Source organism: Silene latifolia, chromosome 3 (genome assembly GCF_048544455.1).
Source record: "Silene latifolia isolate original U9 population chromosome 3, ASM4854445v1, whole genome shotgun sequence".
Taxonomy (NCBI): domain Eukaryota; kingdom Viridiplantae; phylum Streptophyta; class Magnoliopsida; order Caryophyllales; family Caryophyllaceae; genus Silene; species Silene latifolia.
The window spans coordinates 97,361,707-97,373,958 of record NC_133528.1 but is presented as its reverse complement, the minus strand read 5'-3'; the positions used below and the strand labels follow the sequence as shown (position 1 = coordinate 97,373,958).

Here is a 12,252-nt window from a genome sequence, read left to right as displayed (position 1 = left end):
TACTTACTCGACAGAGTAAGCCCCACTCGATAGACTACCCATAGACATAGAAAATCGTAGTATTACAGTCTTCCCTCCTTAAAAAGAACTTCGTCCCCGAAGTTCAACCCATACACAAAAATAAAAAACACTATCTCAACTCCGACACAACAACATAACCAAAAACTCAAAACAAAAACTCCCAACCAAACTCAAACCGACTCAAAGCAACTACTAACTGTACTAAAACCAACATAAACCATACCAAAACCTTATGCGACCATGTCCTACCCCCCTAAAAGAAACATGGTTACGTCCCCGAAACCACACATCCCTGATAAAAAAGAGACAGATACTGCTCCCCCATAGCCTCTTCCGCCTCCCAAGTAGCTTCCTCAACCTCATGGTTAGACCAAAGAACTTTAAGCAACACTGTTTCCCCATTCCTAGCTTTTCGAACCTTGCGATCAAGAATCTGTTTTGGCACCTTAAGATAAGACAAGGACTCATCCAACTCTATGTTCTCCACCTCTAACACATGTGAAGGATCGCTCACGTACTTCCGTAACTAAGACGCATGAAACACATTATGCACCCTATCCAAAGCCGCTGGTAACGCTAACCGGTAAGCCACCTCACCCATATGATCCAAAATCTCATATGGTCCGATAAACTTCTGGCTCAGCTTCCCTTTCTTACCAAACCTCACAACCCCACGCATAGGAGATACTTTTAACAGAACCTTGTCCCCAACCTGAAACTTTATGTCACGGCGATGTAAGTCTGCATAACTCTTTTGTCGATCTTAGGCCGCTTTCATCTTTTGTTGATCAGCTTATCCTGTTCTATCATCTCCTGTACCATCTGTGGTACTCGATCGACCCATTTTATTGGTCGATCGAGTGGTTTTTGTGGCTGAGTTGGTCGATCGAGTGGTTTGTTTTACTCGATCGACAGTGCTGAAATTGGGGGTTACTCGATCGAGTAGTATTTCTACTCGATTGAGTGGATTGCTTGGAGAAGTACTCGAGCTATGGACTGAGCTTATTTCTATTTAAACGCACAATAATTAGGTCATTAGCATCTTATCATCGATTATTCAGCTAGGAATTACGTTTACTGCTTTACACTCTCTTCTCTCAAAAACCCTCTACTGTAACTTTTGCTTTCGGACTATTTCTCGCTCGAATTTAGTTGTTCTTTACGCCGGATTCTTGCGATTGTAATCTATCTCTCTTCTTTAATCTTAATATTTCATTTATTTACTTTAATTACTTGTTTTGTTCCCTTTAACTTCTGCCCTAATTCATTTATGCACTTTTATTATTGTTTTATCATGTTTAATATTAGTTATTTCGTTGTTATTAGTCTTGACAATATTAATAGCATGAGTAGCTAAATCATTTCATGTTAGGACTAGGGGATCTACGGTAAACATGTGACGATGTAGTGAATAGGTTAGATGAATTATTTGTGAGACTCTGTCCCCATAGCAATATAACTGTATTTACCGACTTAGTTGAGTGCACGCTTCTGAGTCACCCTTTAATCTGGTTAAATTTAATCCTGGATCGGAAGATTTGACTAAATAGACCTGCTATGAACAGTAGACTACCCTGACGAGGACGGAAGTTAAGTTAGTGGGAATCTAGGATAGAAAGTGGACCGGAATGACCTTTCCATATCCGTCTCACAGTAATTTATCTAGACTATTTCCAGTTGAGTCACTAGACTACCATAGTGAACCGAAATCCTAACATGTCCCTTCTTTATTGATAGTTTATCTCTATTTTCTGCCTTCACTGCTCTTTCCTTTCTTCTCTTTCTTTTACACCTTTTAGTTTAGAAAATCAATTATAAACCCCCCCTCCCCATTTTGTAACCAAATAGACGGACTCTTTACAGATATCTTGCCTCCCTGAGGAGATCGACCTGACTTCCCTAGCTATATAGTTAGTTTAGTTAGTTATTTTTGATAGGTATACGACTGCCCTGTCAAATTTTGGCGCCGTTGCCGGGGAGGCAATTACCCTATCTGTTTTTTTGTTTCGTTTATTTTATCCGTCTCAGGGAATTTTTATTCCTTGAGACAGTTCTTATTTATTTTCTTTCAGTGTTGTGTATGCCCAGGTCAAACAGGTTGGAGTTAGTTTCAGCTGATTCTGAGCCAGAGGGTCTGTTCAGGCATAGACTCCGTCTGCAAAGAGAATCACGAAAGGAAGACTTGAGTACTTTCGAACCCGAGCTGCAACATTTCCTATTTACAGAAGATCAATTTTTAGTAGAAAATAACTCCAGTTCTGTAAACCAACCAGTAAAGATGCCGAATATTGCAAGTCATTCGGAGCCTAAAGCATCATCTATTCCTAAGGGTTTCAATCTCCAGACTGAGGATGGGAATACTTTTGACATCCGTCCGTCCTATATCAATCTGGTGGAGAGAAATCTCTTTAGAGGTGTGGCAGGTAAAGACCCGAGGAAGCGTATGGAGGTCTTTACGGACTATTGTTCTACTATCCCCGCCACAAAGGGGGTAACTCAAGACAAGATTAAGGAGGTGCTGTTTCCTTTTTCTTTGATCGACTCACCAGGAGTGGTCGATCGACTTGACCGTGCGGCCGCAGGGATCACAGACTGGGAGACCCTTGCTCTTGCTTTTTATAAGAGATATTTCCCTCCGCAGCGCACTAATCAGCTGAGGGCCAAGATCACTAGTTTCAAGCAGGCACCTGATGAGACTTTCTATGAGGCCTGGTGTCGGTTCAAGAGGTTGGTGAGGTCTCTTCCTCACCATGGTTTTGATCCGTGGTTTCTGTCCAATCAGTTCTACAATGGGTTGTACGATGACCACAGAGCCATACTTGAAGCCTCATCCAACGGAAGATTTCAAAAGAATACTGATGATGATAAGGGATGGGCGATTATTGAAGAGATGGCGACCCATTATGCTGAGTATGGGAACCCGAGGGATGGTATTCGAACAGTTCACGCGGTTGATAAGGCAGTTGTGGCTCAGCTGGAAGCCATGAATGCTCGATTTGATAAATTGGAGCTGCATTCTGCTGGGGAGCTTAAGACGGTTCATTTGCTTACTAGAGGGGATACCGTCACATGTGAGAGGTGTGGGAGCAATGACGGTCATACTGCTATTGACTGTCTTACACAAAAGGAACAGATCCTTGTTTTTCAACAATACAGGCAAGGAGGGGGTTCCTATTATAATAAACCAGGGGCAGTCCAACCCAATTTGAGGTGGACAAGTCAAAATGTGCTCAATCCTACCCTCTTCTGCAGCAGCAACAGCCATATGTCCCTCCTCATAAGGCTCAACAAGGCTTTTTAAAGCCTCCTTCCTTCCCTCCTCCCAATCACGGTGCATCATCTTCAGGTGGGGTAAGTGAGCTATCTGAGTTGAAGACGATGTTGCAATCTTTGACAAAGCAGTGGCAGCTAAGTGACCAACAAAAAGACGCATCTATTAAGTCACTTGAAACTCAAGTTGCCCAGTTAGCCGCGAACCAATCCACGAGGAAGCAGGTTCATTTACCATCACAAGCTGATAAGAATCCACACGAGACGGTGAATTTAATAAATTTGAGAAGCGGTCGTTCATATGAGGGACCGGAATTGTTGAAATCAGACCCGAGGAAAGTAATTAATGATGTTGAAGAGTGTCCTATTGCTGAAAAAGAGCTGACGACAAAGAAGATACTTGATCGACTCATTTCATGTGGTCGATCGAGTGAAAAAGCTGAAGAAAGGACTCGATCGAGTGGAATTTCTGCTCGATCGAGTGACCAGGAAAAAGAACAGCTCGATCGAGTAAAACAAACAGTTTGATCGAGTGATTTTATTAAGGATTCCGATCGATCGAGTGATTTTTTGCTCGATCGAGTGATGCTGATAAAGAAGACCTCGATCGAGAGCCTGCTAGTGCTCGATCGAGTGAAATATCGCCTAAAAGACCCCGTTCGAGAGGAAAGAAGTCTCGATCGAAGGATGTAGAGCTTGATCCAGCCGACACGTTGAAAGAGAGGAACAAGGGGCTCGAAATACCCATTACGGTGCCCTTTCCGAGGCGACTACAGAACACAAAGGCTAATAAACAGTTCGGTAAATTTGCCGAACTCTTGAAAAGCTTGCAAGTCACTGTTCCGTTCGCCGAATTGCTGACACAGGTACCCTCTTACCTTAAATTTATGAAAGAAATTTTATCACGTAAGAGGCACATTAATGATCATGAGACGGTAGCTTTGACCGAGGTAGGGACGGCCCTAGTTCAGAATAAGTTACCTCCCAAACAGTTAGACCCGGGTAGTTTCTCGATTCCGTGTCATGTTGGTACCCACTTAATGGATAACGCGTTATGCGATCTTGGCGCTAGCGTGAGTGTCTTACCGTTGTCTCTTGCTAAGAGACTTGGTTTGACCAAGTTTAATTGCACAAATATGACTGTTCAGATGGCCGACCGTAGTATATCACGGTCGTTAGGTGTCATAGAAGACATACCTGTTAAGATCGGGAGATTCTTTATTTCCGTTGATTTCGTTGTACTTGACATCCCCGAGGACACACATACCTCTATCATTTTAGGGAGACCATTTTTATTCACTGCCCGCGCAGTGATAGACGTCGGGGGCAAGACATTGAATTTTCAGGTTGGGGACGAGGAATTGATATTCCACCAGTCTAAGTCCCGAAGGGCTCCCATGCAAGCTCAGCCTTGCAATGCCCTCTATTCTACTGACCCTCCTATTGACACTCCAAATGGAAATTTGGAATATTGTGCTGCTATCGTGACCCCTCCGCCTCAGATTGAGAGCAAAAAGGAGGAGAGTTCGTCTGTTTTCCTTGCTACAGGTACAGATGAAAATAATACAGGAGCTGTCAATGGTTATTGTGCAATTAATGTCAGTCAAAGTGGGAGTGATGATACTAAAGCTGGCGAGAAAGGAATAAGGACGAGGAAAGTTTGCGCGTATATGGACGTCAACTATTCTCCTCCTAATGATTCAAGTACAAGCTCGTGGAGAATGAAGAGGACGGTTAATGTTGCTGAGGTGACGTCCTCCAGTCAGAAGCCCTCCGAAGGGCTACTGAGTTGTTTTGAGAAGTGAGCGGGGAAATGCCCCGTGTAACAAATTGTGAAAACAATTTTTATTTTTCCGTCGGATTTATTTATTGCTTTTATTTAGGACAATTAGAATTTAGACATTTTTAGCGTAGTTTAGAAGACTATAGACTGTTACTATTCATATTTGGTATTTTGGGATATTTTTGCGAGTGTTTTTATGCAGGTTTGGGGAGTTTATACGCAAATTCAAAGGCTTACACGAGGAAAAGAGCTCGATCGAGTACTTTTTGTACTCGATCGAGTGAAATTTGATCGATCGAATGTTTCCAGAATGCTCGATCGACAAAAGATAAAAAGGGGAGTACTCGATCGAGTAACTTTTTACTCGATCGAGTGAACTGCATATGGGGAGCTCTCGATCGAGTGATTTTAAATCACTCGATCGAGTGAATTTGGAAGTGACGCGCAGGGAGTCTCTTTAACTCCCTTCCTTTTTCTTATTATTTCATTTTCTTCCTCATTTTTTTCGACTGCTCTTCACTATTTGCGATAAATCCTCCCTAAAACCTCCATTATTCTTGCCCAATACCAAATCCACCACCTACAAATCGTTCCTTGCTAATTAAACGATATTTGCCCTCTACTTTCCCCTTGATTATTGTTGTTTTACACGGTCAATTAGAGGAGTTAGGGTTTGCGGTTTTTGAATCGAAAATCGCCCAAATTCGCTTGTTTGTGTCGATTAATTGCTCTTTGTAGGTTCCTTATCATCAAGTAAGTAATCCATATTCTTCATTATCTTTTAATTGCATTAATTTTGCCTCTTATGAAGATAATTAGGAATTAGGGTTTCGGGATTTCATTTTAGGTCGAATGTTTCGACTATTTTTGTGATTCTATGCTTAATTTGCTTAACTTGATGATTAATTCCCTTACCTCATTGATGTTCACATGTTTAATGCGAATTTTTTGGGAAATTTGTGATTAGGGTTCGTTTTAGTCGAAATTTTCGACGGACATTGGGTTTTTCATGCTGTTTTGCTGTTATTGTTGTCTGTTACCCTTCACCCTATCACTGTTTATATGCTAAGCTCAAATTTTTAAGGAACAAATTTGGGAATTAGGGCTGCCAGTCGAAAATTTCGACTGTTTTGGGAAATTCTTTGCTGTTTCATTGCTGAGTTCTTATCATTTTTCCCCTGCCCTATTTGACTAGGATGGATTCCAGCTCTATGCCTTCTACTAGCTCGACCGTCAGTCCGTCCTTGTCTGAGACGATGGTCCCTGCTGCCACCACCGTCTCCGCACTCGCCAGCACCACACCCCTCTTACTTTTTTCCTTGTTAGTGCTTTGCGCTGTCGTTTTTACTCCTCGCTAGCACCGCTAGCCCCGTTTCAGCCACAACTGCTAGCATTGCTGCTAGGCTTTCTTCCTCAATGGCGGTCTCTGCTGCATCCACTGCTGCAGCTTCACTTTCTACCTCAGGTACGGTCAGCACCTCTGCTGCGGGCTCACCTGCAGTCGCAGCTGCTTTCAGAGCGGCCCTAGTACCTCGTACTGTTAGTGGACCGTCTTCTACTTCTGGTTCTAGAGGCCGGGGTCGTGGTCGTGGTCGTGCTACACCTGCTCCTAGCGTCTCTGCTGGCATAGTTACTATTCGAGTGGACGACACTCTTGACTCCCACCCTGAGTACCCGTATGTAACTTTTGTTAATGGTGTACATCGTGCTAGATTTTATAACTTAGTTGACTGCGAGTTTCTCCCTACGTGTTTCCTTTACCGTACGTCACTTGAGAGGCTCGATTTCTATGAGCCGGTTTGTGAGGTTTTACGAGACACGGGGATGGCCGGACTTATCACTATGAGTGGCCATACCTTTAGGGAGCTGAATTTTGAGTTCTTCAGATCCTTCACATTCTCCTCCGGGGCACACGATGCTGCCCCCACTAGTCTTTCTGTGTCCTTCCGGTTGTTCAACCGGACTTTTTCTATGACATTGGAGGAGTTTGGTACTCGACTTGGACTTTCCTTTACGGGCGCCACTGTTGACCCTAAGAAGGTCCTCCGTCAGCTTTGGCGGACCTTGGCCCAGACCACCTTTCCCGAGCGAAAGCTCGCTCAGGTCCACCTTCTCCCTGCTCGTTACTTTCTCCGACTGATAGGGAGTACTATTTTTGGCCGAAAGGAGCCAAACAACATCAACAACAATGAGCTCTCCATTTTAGGCGGTTACCTGAACATCGACTGTGAGGGTCCCTTTAACCTCAATATCGCATACTTGACCGCCCAGTACTTCTAGGCTCAGGGAGAGAAGATCACGGGCACTATCGTCTACGGTGGGATAGCCACCATTCTTGCCCGCTCTCTCCTCCATGACTTGCCTCGTGACCTACCGTACATAGAGGGAGATAGGAACCTGAGCCTAGCGTCTATGCACTCTCAGACCTGGCTGACTTCTGATTACCAAACCTGGAAGATAAATGGTTCCTTGTCCGTAGACCTACCTTGCACCACTCTCCCTCGTCTAGTCCCTTTGCCTACTATTGCACGGGGCGCCCGACCACCACCTTTAACTGAGTACCACCTACCGATCCGACCACCTACTACCTTACCCGCTTCTAAGAAGCAGCGTAGACTTGAGACCGGAGAGGGGTCCGCACCTTCCGCGAGTGGCCAGCCTTCCACGGCCACTCCTACCCCGACACCTACTCCTACTCCCGCCCCTGCTGACCAGACACAGACACAGCCGATCCTACCGGCTTATTTTATACCTCCTCCACCCTTTGAGGCGTCCTCGGTCATGGACCAAGGTTGCCGTGACGGTTTGTTGATTGAGATTGCAGAGAGACAGGGTCGTATGGAGCGGGACATAGCTTTGACTTTGTTCCCTCTATACGAGTATCACATGAGGCGACACCGTCTGATCCCAGAGGGTTGGCCACACCATTCCTTTTACCGGTACCCAGCTGAGGGGTACCCGGAGCCTGCTAGTGAAGAGGAGGAGGACGACGAGGACCCGGCGGCAGCGGCGGAGAGAGCTCGAGCTGAGCAGAGGAGGAGGAGAGAGCAGGAGGTGGATCCGGACTACACTGTGACGGTGGAGGACGTGACGGAGGAGGCTGACGAGTAACTGCTGGTCTACTCACTTCCCCAGTTTTCAGGCTGGTTTGGGGAAGTTCGTGTTTTGTATGTCTATTCTGCTGGTGTATGCTGGAGGACAACGAGGGCGTTGTCCGTTTTGGTTTGGGGAGGGTATTGCATCCTTTTGAGTCTGCATTTGCATTTGTTTTCCATTCATGTTTCTGTTTTTCAGTTTGCATTTGTATTTATTTCATTAAAATCCAAAAAAAAAAACCAAAAAAATTAGAAAATTTCAAATAATCAACAAAAATATTCATGTTTATTTTTGCATATAGGTTGAGTCGGAACGATTGATTTCCGTGATGATATTGCACTATAACTTGTTATTTTACTTGAGCCTTGCGCTTTCATTGACAGCTATTAGCTTTGTCATACGCATAGTCTATGAGTTTTTGTTCAAATATAGCTGACTGTTTAGACTTGACCTGATAAATCGGCAACCTACTAACAATTTCTGAGATTTAGAGCCCATAACTGGTGACATTTATGACCAGTTCTTTAGGAATTGAGAGTAGTACTCCTTGCATAGTATGTTTATCATTTTTGCACTTTTATGATATTCGATTTCTTGTCAAATGCACACATTCGGGTTTGTGGTCGGTGTCACATGTAGGGAGGTGCTTGCAAATTTTTCCCTTTTTTTATATTTTCCACCCATTTAGCTCCACTTAAGCCAAAACTTGTCTTTTTGACCCATTAGCTACATCCCAAACTGAGCCTGACTAGTCAAGCTAGTTTAGTATGTCTTTTGTGGTATGCGTTTTTCGTCTGCAGTTTGGCCCGTATCATTTTGTTTGAAGTTGGTGTAAATAAAGGAAGGAGAAAAGAAAGAAAAAAAAAAGGGAATTGAAAAGAAAAAAAGAAAGGAAAAACGTGAAGAAGAAAAAAAAAGAAAAAAAAAATGAAAAAATGAATGATTCACGTAAGTCAGAAAAAGGAAGAAAAAGTTGAAAACAATATTTGATTTGTATCAGCTGATTCACTAAGATGGTATTAAAAAAGGGAAGTTTGTGACCGTCTCACTCCTCCGTTCTTATTCATATATTTTTGAGGAGATAGTGTATGTGTTTAGTGAGTTGTGTGCCAAATGAAGGGCACTTGTACTTTATTTTTCGGTTGGTTGAGATTAGGACGGTGTTAATTATATGGTCCTGTTAGGAACTAGCTTGACGCTTTTACCTCCACATTACCATAACTTATTTTGCCTTTTCTCACGTGACCCTCACTATTCCCATATCATTTGTAAGCCCCCGGCTGTGACGACATTATTGGTTGGATTGTGTGTATTAGTACTTGAATTGTCTTTCATTTTTGTTGCATGCATGCTATGTAGGTCGCAGTTTAGGTGAGTGACTGTTTCTCTTCCTCTCTTTCACATATATTATTCACCCTTTTCTTCATAAGAGAAGAGTGACCACGTGAGAGTCCAATTTTGTTGGTCTTGCACGGTCGATAAGTCGGCTATATTTCTGAACAACTTATAACTCGTTTGCGTATTGACTGCATAGCTGTAACTGTTAATTTTTGTTGCATTAAACTGGTTCAAGTAGACAAGTTATAGCTAGCTTTGAGTTTCTGATGTGACCATAATTAGAGCATATTTAGTCCCCGAATTAGCCTTGTTCCCATGCTTTTTAGTGCATATTTGGGTCATTTATTGTCTTTAGTTTTTTGTTTTGCATATTCTTTGAGGTTTTGATCCCTTGGTAGGAAAGGAGTGCAAACCTTGCATTTTCATAGCAAAATGAGACTAAATTGATTGAATTCAATGACCAAGCATCAAGGAGAGACAAGATTAGAAGGCCTTTGTACATACTATAGTAGATGGGCAATGATGAGAAAAGATCCTTGCATCCCCGAGGAAATCCCCAAGGATTTTATGAAGAAAAAGGAAGAAAAGAAGAAGAAACGAGACTGCCCAGCAATCCGTGCGTCTTCCCCTAAAGACGCCCGTCCACCAAGCCACAATCCGGGCGGCTTCGCCAGAAGACGCCCGGGCAAAACCACCCAGAAGACGTCCGTCTTCTCCACAAGACGCTCGGGCAGAGACCGCCAAATCCGCCCGTCCCGTGCTAAAGACGCCCGGATTCCCAGGCAGACCCATTTCGTCTTCTTCAAGCTTCAAGGAAGGATGCACATCTTTTTCTAGAGACCGGAGTCTCCCAAGAGACCGGAGTCTTTCCGAAAAGACCGGCGTTTCCTTAAGTAGGGACTTAATCGTCATTTAAGCCCTTAGTTAACCCTAATTCACACACCTAATCCCCACTATAAATACCCAATTAGTCTAATTAGAAGAGCATGTTCTTCTTATCAATCTTTAGTGTAGTTAATATCAATCAAATCTCTCTTTAATCTTGTAATCAACATTTAATCAAGTTTTATTTCCTTAATCTCTCTCTTGTTCATCCTTTATTTTGGGTAATTGAAGATTATTTGGGTTATTATTGGGAGATTGACAACCTTCCAATCAAGCATCAAGTACTTCTTTTATTCTTTGCTTTATTATTGGAATCATTAGTAGGTATAATTCTTTTAATCCCTTTTTAATTATTGTTAATTACTTTCATTTATTCATCATGTTTCACTTTGTTGGTATGATTGACAACCTTGCTAGCATGTCTAACATGATAATGAGTGAGTAGTTTCCTTAGCTAGGGTTAATGGGTAATTAGGGGAAACCAACATGGGGAATGATTCATGCTTAAATTAATATGCTTTCATAGTTTATTTGCTTGCTTGTTGTGATCTCAACTTATGTACATGTTATGTTTGATGAAATGTGAGCCTATGAATCCTTGCATTTTTTACCCATCACCTATCTTTTCAATGAGACTTGTAAGACATAAACCAACTCGAGTCTCATTAGACCATGCATATTGTTGAGTAGGGAAGATTAAGTCGACTTGTAGGTGTTGTACAATCTAATCGATTCGGCTCCGAGACCCAAACTTTCCTAGGATTGTAAGATATAAACTAACTCAATCCATCACAACAATAATTGCTTGCTTATAACTTGAGAATATGTTTGTATGATCAATTCCCATTAATCCCCTATGACCCCATGACACCCTAGTGCTTTTTATCAATTGTTTACAACTCTTTTTATTCATCTTTCTTGTTTACTTTCATTGCTATTTAGTTTAGTGACCTTCTACATCAAACCCCAATTGTGACACCCCTAAGACACCACTAGTTGCAATAGAAATCTCATCTCAATTCCCGTCCCTTGGGATCCGACCTTTACTTGCCTCTTTAATAGTTGTAGAGTTGTTTGTGAAGTTATAAATTGTGTTTTGGTCTAGGTGCTCCTAACGACAAGTAACCGAAAGATTTAGTTTTTCGCGACCAAAAAATGGCGCCGTTGCCGGGGACGGTGTTAACTTGATTTAGATTTTCTTATATTGTTATTAGTTGTGTCTTTCTTTGCCTTGAGGAAGTAAAACTCCTCAAGGTTTGTTCTAATTGTTTTCGAGTTGTTTGATATTTTGCATGTCTAGAAGGTCACAAGGTGACTTGTTACCCTTTGATCACGAAATTGAAAGAACTTTGACAACCAATAGAAGACTTGTTAGGAGAACTTTGAGAGGTATTGGTGAGGTTGTAGATATCCTTTTGCAAGAGAACCCTTTTGCAAGAGAAGGTGAGGAGAACCCAACACAAAATCCAACACAAAATCAACCCACAATGCCTAAGTTTTCATCACATTCCGTACCCACCGAGGAGAACCTACCCAATGGTACTCTCACACCACAACATCTAACCGGAAATTTTATTGCCAAATCCGCATTTATCCAATTAGTCGAAAGAAGCCAATTTGGGGGGATGCCTAGTGAAGACCCTCACTCTTATATGGAGACCTTTTGTGACTATTGTGATGCGATTTCTCAAACCGGTGTAACTCAAGACCAAATTCGATGGGTCTTATTTCCTTTTTCTCTAATTGGCACCGCGAAACAATGGTTGAAAGGCCTTGATAAGGCTACTCTCGGAATTGATTCTTGGAAGAAGTTGGCTCTAGCTTTCTACAAAAAGTTCTATCCACCGGAAAAGACTAAC

At 42.5% G+C, this 12,252-nt stretch overlaps 1 non-coding gene across 1 annotated transcript; it reads right to left on the bottom strand.

Annotated features, from left to right (window-relative positions):
• Positions 1–2,672: 2,672 nt before the first annotated feature.
• LOC141650272 (small nucleolar RNA R71) lies at positions 2,673–2,778 on the bottom strand. Its single transcript, XR_012546314.1, has one exon. It is a non-coding gene; the product is annotated as a small nucleolar RNA R71 (small nucleolar RNA).
• Between the last annotated feature and the right edge of the window lie 9,474 nt (positions 2,779–12,252).